Source organism: Heterodontus francisci, chromosome 2, assembly GCF_036365525.1.
Source record: "Heterodontus francisci isolate sHetFra1 chromosome 2, sHetFra1.hap1, whole genome shotgun sequence".
NCBI classification, from domain to species: Eukaryota; Metazoa; Chordata; class Chondrichthyes; order Heterodontiformes; family Heterodontidae; genus Heterodontus; species Heterodontus francisci.
This window is the reverse complement of record NC_090372.1, coordinates 178,311,012-178,321,400: the sequence shown is the minus strand read 5'-3', so window position 1 is coordinate 178,321,400 and position 10,389 is coordinate 178,311,012.

Here is a 10,389-nt window from a genome sequence, read left to right as displayed (position 1 = left end):
GTCCACCACCATTCATGACTTATGTGACAGAACTGCAGAGTTTAGATCCGATCCGTTGGTTTTGGGATCACTTAGCCTATTGCATGCTGCTTCCACTGCTTGGCATGCAGGTAGTTCTGTAGCTTCACCAAGTTGACACCTCATTTTGAGGTAAACCTGGTGCTGCTCCTGGCATGCTCTCCTGCACTCTTCATTGAAACAGGGTTGGTCCCCCAGCTTGATGGTAATGTTAGAGTGCGGGATATGTCAGGCCATGAGGTTATAGATTGTGGTTGAATACAATTCTGCCACTGCTGGCAGCCCACAGCACCTCATGGATGCCCAGACTTGAGTTGCTAGATCTGTTCAAAATCTATCCCATTTAGCATGGTGGGAGTGCCACATAACACGATGGTAGTGCCACACAACACGATGGTGGGTACCCTCAGTGTGAAGACGAGACTTCATCTCCACATGGACTGTGCGGTGGTCATTCCTACCAATATGGTCATGGGTGACGATGAGGTCAAGTAGGTTTTTCCCTTTTGTTAGTTCCCTCACCACCTGCCACAGACCCAGTGTAGCAGCTATGTCCTTCAGGACTCAGTGAGCTGGGTCAGTAGTGGTGCTACCGATCCACTCTTGGTGGACATTGAAGTCCCCCACCCAGAGTACATGTGCCCTTGCTACCCTCAGTGCTTCTTCCAGTTGGTGTTCAACATGGAGAAGCAGTGATTCATCAGCCGAGGTGGGAGGTGGGTGGTAGGTGGTAATCAGCAGAAGGTTTCCTTGCCCATGTTTGACCTAATGCCATGCGACTTCATTGGTTCCGGAGTCAATGCTGAGGACTCCTAGGGCAACTCCCTTCCTCCTCTATACCACCATGCCGCCATTTTTCTGGTGGGTCTATCCTGCCGGTGAGACAAGACATACCCAGGGATGGTGATGGTGGTGTCAGGGACATTGTCTGCAAGGTTTGATTTGGTGAGTATGATTGTGTCAGGCTGTTGCTTGACTAGTCTGTGGCACAACTCTCCCAACTTTGGCACAAGCCCCTGATGTCAGTAAGGAGGATTTTGCAGGGTTGACAGGGCTGGGTTTGCCGTTGTCATATTCGGTGCCTAGGTCAATTTCGGGTAGTCCGTCTGGTTTCATTCCTCTTCTTAGACTTTGTAGCAGTTTGATACAACTGAGTGGCCATTTCAGACGGCAGTTAAGAGTCAACCACATTGCTGGGGGTCTGGAGTCACATGTAGGCCAGACCAGATTAAGACAGTAGATTTCCTTCCCCAAAGAACATTAGTGAGCCAGATGGGTTTTTACTACAATTGACAATGGTTTAATGGTCACCACTAAAGTAGCCTTTTAATTCCAGATTTATTAATTGAATTCAAATTCCATCATCTGTCGTGGTGGGAGTCAAACCATGTCCCAAGAGCATTAGCCTGGGGGTCTGGGTTGCTAGTCTAGTGACATTACCACTACACCAGCACCTCCCTCACATGCAGTTTGGATTTAACATAAATTGATCCAGCGTTTGTTTGCATAGTGTTTCCCTGTCTTTTGCGTGGCTGTCTTGGCTACTTTCAGAGTTTGCAGTGCCTTAGCTGTTGGGTTTATGTTGTGCATCATGTAGGCTTTGTTTTTTGCATCAATGACAGATATCGTCACAGTTGAGTAGGTCTCAAACCTACATTGTTGCGGGTTCCGCCTTTCCCAAATAATGCTTCTGATGCTTCCTGGATGATTGCAGCTTGGAAGTCACTAAGGTCTCTGTAATGGCTATCATATCAAACCCATTTATTTCTAGTTGTGCTATCAATTCATCCATCTTGTTACGAATGCTGGAAAGAAATCACTGGTGGGAATCATTTATAGGTCCCCTAACAGTAGCTACACTGTAGGACAGATTATAAATCAAGAAATAGTAATTCATAGCTAACTAAGGAAGTTAAGGATGGTATCAAATTGAAAGAAAAGCTGTACAATGCTGCAAAGATTAGTGGTAGGCCAGAAGATTGGGGAAAATATTTTTAAAAAGCAGCAGAGGATGACTAAAAAAGGAGAATTTTGAGTATAAGTAAACTAGCAAGAGATACAAAATCAGACAGTAAAAGCTTCTGCAAATAGATAAAAAGGAAGAGAGTTAACTAAAGTGAGTGCTGGTTCCTGAGAGGATTAAACTGAGGAATTGATAATGGGAAACAAAGAATTGTATCTGTCTTCACAGTAGAAGACATAAAAAACATCCCAAAAATAGCACAAAATCAAGAGGCAAAAGGGAGGTAGAAACTTGAAACAATTGTCACTTGAGGAAAAAGTACTAGGAAAACTAATGGGACTAAAGGCCGACAAATCCCCTGGACCTGATGGCCTGCATCCTCAGGTCTGAAAAGAAGTGGCTGCAGAGATAATTGATGCATTGGTTGTAATCTTCCAAAATTTCCTGGATTCTGGAATGGTCTCAGCTGATGGGAAAACCATAAATGCAACACCTCTATTCAAGAAAGGAGGAAGTCAAAAAGCAGGAAACTATAGGCCAGTTAGCCGAACATCTGTCATTGGGAAAAATGCTTGAATGGATTATTAAGGAAGTAGTGGCAGGATATTTAGAATATCATAATGCAATCAGGCAGAGCCAACAAGGTGTTTTGACAGGGAAATCATGTTTGACAAATTTATTAGAGTTCTTTGAGGATGTATCAAGCAGGGTTGATGAAGGGAAACCAGTAGATGTAGTGCATTTGGATTTCCAAAAGGCATTCGATAAATGTGCCACATAAAAGGTTACTCCACAAGACAAGGCCTCATGGTGTTGAGGGTAATGTATTAGCAGGGTTAGAGGATTGGCTAACAGGAAACAGAGTCGGGATAAATAGGTCATTTGCTGGTTGACAAACCGTAAATAATGGGGTGCCACAGGAATCAGTGCTGGGGCTACAACTATTTATGATCTGTTTTAATGACTTGGATGAAGGGACCGAGCGTAGTGTAGACAAATTTGCGGAAGATACAAAGATAGGTATGAAAGCAAGTTGTGAGGAGGACACAAAGTGTCTACAAAGGGATACAGATAGGTTAAGTGAGTGGGCAAAAATTTGGCAGATGGAGTATAATGTGGGAAAATTTGAGGTTGTCCACTCTGGCAGGTAGAAAAGCAGGTTATTATTTATCTGGGGAGAGACTACAGAATGCTGCAGTACAGAGGAATCTGGGTGTCCTCATACATGAGTCACAAAAGATAGCATGCAGGTACAGCAAGTAATTATGAAGGCAAATGGAATGTTGGCCTTTATTGCAGGGGGATGGAGTAGTAAAGTAGGGAAGTCTTACTACAACTGTACAGGTCATTGGAAAGAACACAGCTAGACTACTGCGTACAGTTTTGGTCTCCTTACTTAATCGGGGATAGACTTGCATTTGAACCAGTGCAGAGAAGGCTCACTAGGCTGATTCCTGGGATGAAGGGGTTTAAGATTAGATTAGATTAGAGATACAGCACTGAAACAGGCCCTTCGGCCCACCGAGTCTGTGCCGACCATCAACCACCCATTTATACTAATCCTACACTAATCCCATATTCCTACCAAACATCCCCACCTGTCCCTATATTTCCCTACCACCTACCTATACTAGTGACAATTTATAATGGCCAATTTACCTATCAACCTGCAAGTCTTTTGGCTTGTGGGAGGAAACCGGAGCACCCGGAGAAAACCCACGCAGACACAGGGAGAACTTGCAAACTCCACACAGGCAGTACCCGGAATCGAACCCGGGTCCCTGGAGCTGTGAGGCTGCAGTGCTAACCACTGCGCCACTGTGCCGCCCTGTGTCTTATGAGGAAAGGTTGGCCTAAACTCATTGAAGTTTAGAAGAATGCAAGGTGATCTTATTGAAACATACAAGATTCTGAGGGGGCTTGACAGGGTAGATGCTGAGAGGATGTTTCCCCTCATGGGGGAAATCTAGAACTAGGGGGCATAGTTTCAAAATAAGGGAGGGAGGCGGTGGCATAGTGGTATTGTCACTGGAGTAGTAACCCAGGGTATTGCTCTGGGGACATGGGTTCAAATCCCACCACAGCAGAAGGTGGAATTTGAATTCAATTAATAAATCTGGAATTAAAAAGCTAGTCTAATGATGGCCATGAAACCATTGTTGATTGTTGTAAAAACCCATCTGGTTCACTAATGTCCTTTAGGGAAGGAAATCTGCTGTCCTTACCTGGTCTGGCCTACATGTGACTCCAGACCCACAGCAATGTGGTTGACTCTTACATGCCCTCTGAAATGGCCTAGCAAGCCACTCAGTTAGGGCAATTAGGGATGGGCAATAAATGCTGGCATAGCCAGCAATGCCCACATCCCATGAATGAACTTAAAAAAAGACGGAGGTGAGGAGGAATTTTTTCTCAGCGGGTCGTTAATCTTTGGAATTCTCTTTACCAGAGAGCAGTGTAGGCTGGCTCATTGAATATATGCAAAGCTGAGTTAGACAGATTTTTGATCTACCTGGGAGACCAGGGTTATGGAGGCAGGCAGGGAAGTGGAGTTAAAGCCACAATCAGATCAGCCATGATCTTATCAAATGGCAGAGCAGGATCGAGGGGCCAAATGGCCTACTCCTGCTCCTATTTCTTATGTTCTTTTGAAGAGACTAGAATGTGCTGATGGTTTCTGAGTTATGGTGGGCGGGTCAGCGTAAAACGAGGGTGGTCGTGGTCAGGTTTGTTATGGCAAAAGGACTGTTAGAGAGATGTCTGAACTGTCAGTTCTATCGAAAGCAGAATGAATGATTTTTAAAAATATAATTTAGTTTATATCTGCCTACAATAACAGTTTTAAATAGCACCATTTTAATACTTTTCAGAAAGTCACTTCAGCTAGTTCTTTCGTATGTCTAGAAGCAGCTGCAAGCTTGTAAATTCACGTAGTGGAAATGAACAATTAAATTCTTGGGGCTGCCACAGCAAAAATAAAACAGGACACATTGTAGCAGTGGAGGAGATTTTAGACCCATGTCTTGATCATTTGTATGGAGCTGCTGCTCAGGACTGAAGCTATAATAGTTTTTAATTTCAAGCCACATCTCAAAATTAGTGTTTTGCATCTTTTAGCCTTCGTAGAGAAATCTTCCAGTTCTGTGACCCACTGCTGCATTTGATATTAACCTCAATCTGAAAAATTTTAAATTCCCTCAAAAGTTATGGTGGCCAATAAGACTTATGTTGTTTACTTTACTGATGTATTTGTGTGCCTAAGTAATAAGACTAAATTAACGAGGAAACTTTTGCTGAATCCCATATTCCATTATATTTGCTATGAATGACTATTTTTCGCTTTCTTCCCCAAATTTCTCAGTCATTGGTGTGACCAAATCAAACCATTATATTAGAACCAGGCTGACATTTGAGCTGAACTGGTTGGAGCTTTGCTAAATCACTCCTTACTGGCACAGGCAGCTAAGCACCTCTAAAATGAGGTATCATATTGGTGGTACAATAAAGGTTATGATGATTATTATGAGCTCTCCATCTAATATATTCACTGCAGTTAATATTAAAGCTCTAGTAATAGTTCTTCTTTCCAGAACTCTAATTTCACTTTGAAACAAGAAATTATGTTTTCCATAGCCAGGCTTTCACATGTCTTTGACCAGGTCTAATGTGATGCTACAATCTGAGTTCAGTTAATGCTTATCAATGCGCTTTTGAGCATAACTCAACGGTACATTGTCCATTGTTCTTTATTAGTGATTCCTATTCCCTCTTTACCTGAAACACTGGTTTGGCTCTAACTAACTGTGTTCTGTGAAATATAATTAACTTTATATTACCCAAGGTTCATTGCTTCAGCCACACAAAATGATTTTACAGAATTATTTTCTCTCCATATATGGGCATCACAGATCATGCTCACTCAAACCATGAACAGCTGTTTTCGTTCCTTCAACCAGATGCAACAGAAAAGTGCAGACTGCACACAAGAAACATTCTCCTTCAGCCATGCAACTAACAATGAAAAGCTGACTTAAATTAACTAAACACTCCCTGCACTCAAACCTATGACTACACAACCATGGATATCAATAGATGTCACACAGAACCAAATCCCACACAACACTGTTAAAACAAATGCAAATCAACACATCAGAGAGACAGAAAATAATTTAGTTTTACTTAAATTATCAGTTTTGGTGGTGTTGATGAGTGGTAAGTATTAGCCGGTCACTGGGAGACCTCCTCTGTTCTTCAAATGGTGCCCCAGGACCTTTATGTCCACACGAATAAGTAGATAGTGCTTCAGTTTAACACATCAGTTGAAAAATGGCATGCAGGCCCTCAATAGTGCACTGTAGTATTAGCCTAGATGACATACTCAATTCCTGGAGTGGTGCTTGAACCCTCAATATTTACACCTACTGTATATCATTGAGTGATTGGATGTTCATTCAACCACTTTCCATATCAAGTTCCTAACACTAGCTGTATCAGCAAAAGAGATATTAAATGTGATCCATGAAGAATTTCTGAAAATTGATCGGTAAATCAAAGATGGACAAAAATTTCAAAAAATTATTTGGGCAATAAAAATTTCATTTATGTGGGTTCTTCTGACTGACAGTTTAGGCTTGGATGCTTCCATAAGCCCTTAGCAGTTTTATATTGGCAGTTTTCGAGCCACTTTTGTTGATTTTGATTCATATGTGTCTACTCAGTTGTGATTTGTCACTGTTTTACTTTGGATCAAAGTCTGACACCACAGCATAATCTTTTAAGTGTGACAGAGAGGAAATATCTGCAGTTGTATTAACTTTATATAGCTCAACATGCTGGCGTGGGGAATTAGTAAACAGTAGAGACAGAGGGTAGACTGTGGCCTAAAATCAGAATTGGGATGCCATGAGAGAAGTGGGAAAGCAGTGGTATTCTGCCTCCAAATTTCGAAAGGAAAGTCAAACTGGTATGGTGGTGCAAGAATAGGTAGATGAGCTATGTAGCAAAGATAAAAGGCCAAGTAGCTGTAAGTTATAGCTGTGGCATGTGATTTTCAGCCAATCACTGGTGAGTTTTACGAATACAGTACTGCTACAGCACCATCTAGCTTTGAGGTTCAGTATTGCATTTAATGCATGGAAAAGTTGATGTGAAAATTTAAATATAAAAGAAGCATAAAGCCACAGAATTTTTGGAATAGCTAACCAAATAGTCCCACTCTGCTGTTCCTTCCTCATAGCCCTACATTTTTTTTTCTTTAAACATTTATCCAATTCTTTTCTCAAGTTAGTATTGTATCTTTCAGGCAATGCAGTCCAGATCAGAACATCTCACTGCATAAAAAACCTCATCTCCCCTTCGGTCCTTTTGTTAATTATCTTAAATCTGTTTCTTCTGGTTACCAACCCTCCTGCCAATACTGTTTCCACCCGCCCCCTCCCCACCCCATCTCCCCTGCTTAAAAGGGCCATGTTCGTGCAAACATAATTTCGGTTGCCCAGTTTAAAACAACAGCATTAATAAAATTAAAAATCATTTCAGTTGGAGGGCTAAACATTTTTTGAAAATGTTCCAGTGGCATGGTACATTTTGTATGCTAATATGTTAAACCATGGAGTGGATATCTTTGGCAAAGAATTGGGGGAGTCCAGAACCAGGGGTCATAGTCTAAGGATACGGGGTAAACCTTTCAGGACTGAGATGAGGAGAAATTTCTTCACCCAGAGAATGGAGAACCTGTGGAATTCGCTACCACAGAAAGCAGTTGAGGCCATAACATTGAATGTTTTCAAAAAGGAGTTAGATATAGCTCTTGGGTCTAAAGGGATCAAAGGGTATGGGGTGAAAGCCAGAACAGGCTACTGAGTTGGATTAACGTTTCGGGTCAGTGACCCGAAACGTTAACTCTGCTTCTCTTTCCACAGATGCTGCCAGACCTGCTGAGTGGTTCCAGCATTTCTTGTTTTTATTTCAGATTTCCAGCATCCGCAGTATTTTGCTTTTATTATACTACTGAGTTGGATGATTAGCCATGATGATAATGAATGGCAGAGCAGGCTCGAAGGGCCAAATGGCCTACTCCTGCTCCTATTTTCTATGTTTCTATGTAACCCAGAGCTACAGGAGAGCTTGTTTCACATACAAGTGCACAGTAAATCATCAAGCAACCTGCAGAGGGCACATATACCCAGAAAATTTACTGTCTATGAGTCAGCCAACAGATTAAGTGAATCTCATCATTCAGCAATTTTGGAAAGTGTGAAAATAGATAAGTCCGCTGGGCCAGATGGAATTTATCCTAGGATTCTCTGGGAAGCTAGGGAGGAGATTGCAGAGCCTTTGTCCTTGATCTTTATGTCGTCATTGTCGACAGGAATAGTGCCAGAAGACTGGAGGATAGCAAATGTTGTCCCCTTGTTCAAGAAGGGGAGTAGAGACAGCCCTGGTAATTATAGACCTGTGAGCCTTACTTCGGTTGTGGGTAAAATGTTGGAAAAGGTTATAAGAGACAGGATTTATAATCATCTTGAAAATAATATGTTCATAAGCGATAGTCAGCACGGTTTTGTGAAGGGTAGGTCGTGCCTCACAAACCTTATTGAGTTTTTCGAGAAGGTGACCAAACAGGTGGATGAGGGTAAAGCAGTGGATGTGGTCTATATGGATTTCAGTAAGGCGTTTGATAAGGTTCCCCACGGTAGGCTATTGCAGAAAATACAGAAGTATGGGGTTGAAGGTGATTTAGAGCTTTGGATTAGAAATTGGCTAGCTGAAAGAAGACAGAGGGTGGCGGTTGATGGCAAATGTTCATCCTGGAGTTTAGTTACTAGTGGTGTACCGCAAGGATCTGTTTTGGGGCCACTGCTGTTTGTCATTTTTATAAATGACCTGGAAGAGGGTGTAGAAGGGTGGGTTAGTAAATTTGCGGATGACACTAAGGTCAGTGGAGTTGTGGATAGTGCCGAAGGATGTTGTAGGGTACAGAGGGACATAGATAGGCTGCAGAGCTGGGCTGAGAGATGGCAAATGGAGTTTAATGCGGAAATGTGTGAGGTGATTCACTTTGGAGGGAGTAACAGGAATGCAGAGTACTGGGCTAATGGGAAGATTCTTGGTAGTGTAGATGAACAGAGAGATCTTGGTGTCCAGGTACATAAATCCCTGAAAGTTGCTACCCAGGTTAATAGGGCTGTTAAGAAGGCATATGGTACGTTAGCTTTTATTAGTAGGGGGAATCGAGTTTCGGAGCCACGATGTCATGCTGCAGCTGTACAAAACTCTGGTGAGACCGCACCTGGAGTATTGCGTGCAGTTCTGGTCACCGCATTATAGGAAGGATGTGGAAGCTTTGGAAAGGGTGCAGAGGAGATTTACTAGGATGTTGCCTGGTATGGAGGGAAGGTCTTACGAGGAAAGGCTGAGGGACTTGAGGTTGTTTTCGTTAGAGAGAAGGAGGAGAGGTGACTTAATAGAGACATATAAGATAATCAGAGGGTTAGATAGGGTGGATAGTGTGTCTTTTTCCTCGGATGGTGATGGCAAACACGAGGGGACATAGCTTTAAGTTGAGGGGTGATAGATATAGGACAGATGTCAGAGGTAGTTTCTTTACTCAGAGAGTAGTAGGGGCGTGGAATGCCCTGCCTGCAACAGTAGTAGACTCGCCAACTTTAAGGGCATTTAAGTGGTCATTGGATAGACATATGGATGAAAATGGAATAGTGTAGGTCAGATGGTTTCACAGGTCGGCGCAACATCGAGGGCCGAAGGGCCTGTAATGTTCTAATAGTTCTAAAAACCTTTAACAATGGGCAACAGGTTTGACATGCCTGCAACCCTGTCTCTGTACTACACAGTGGAACGCAGCTGGTAAATAATCTTCTCAAAGAGCAGCTTGACATGAAATTAATGTCATAAAAATAAGCTTAAAAAATAGAGCCTGTGGGAAGCAGATATTGATCCTTTCATGCAAATTCAGTTATTCAAAAGGTGTTTGATAAAATACTACTTAATGGGGATTTTTTAAGCAAAATTTAAGCCCATGGGATTAAAAAGGACAGTGGCACTGTGAATACAAAATTGGCTAAGAGACGGAAAGCAGACAGTAGTCACAAACTGTTGTGTTTCGGACAGGAGGGAAGTGTACAGTGGTGTTCCCTGGGGATCAGTATTAGGACCACTATTCTTTTTGATATATATTAATGAACTGGACCCAAGTACACAAGACATAATTGTAAAGTTTGTAAATAACACAAAACTTGGAAATGTAGTAAACTGTGAGGATAGGAAGACTTCAGGAGGACACAGGCAGACTGCTGAAATGGTCAAACACATTGCAGATGCAATTTAACACAGAAAAGTGATTCATTTTGGTAGGAAGAATGAGGAGCGACAATATAAATTAAATAAAA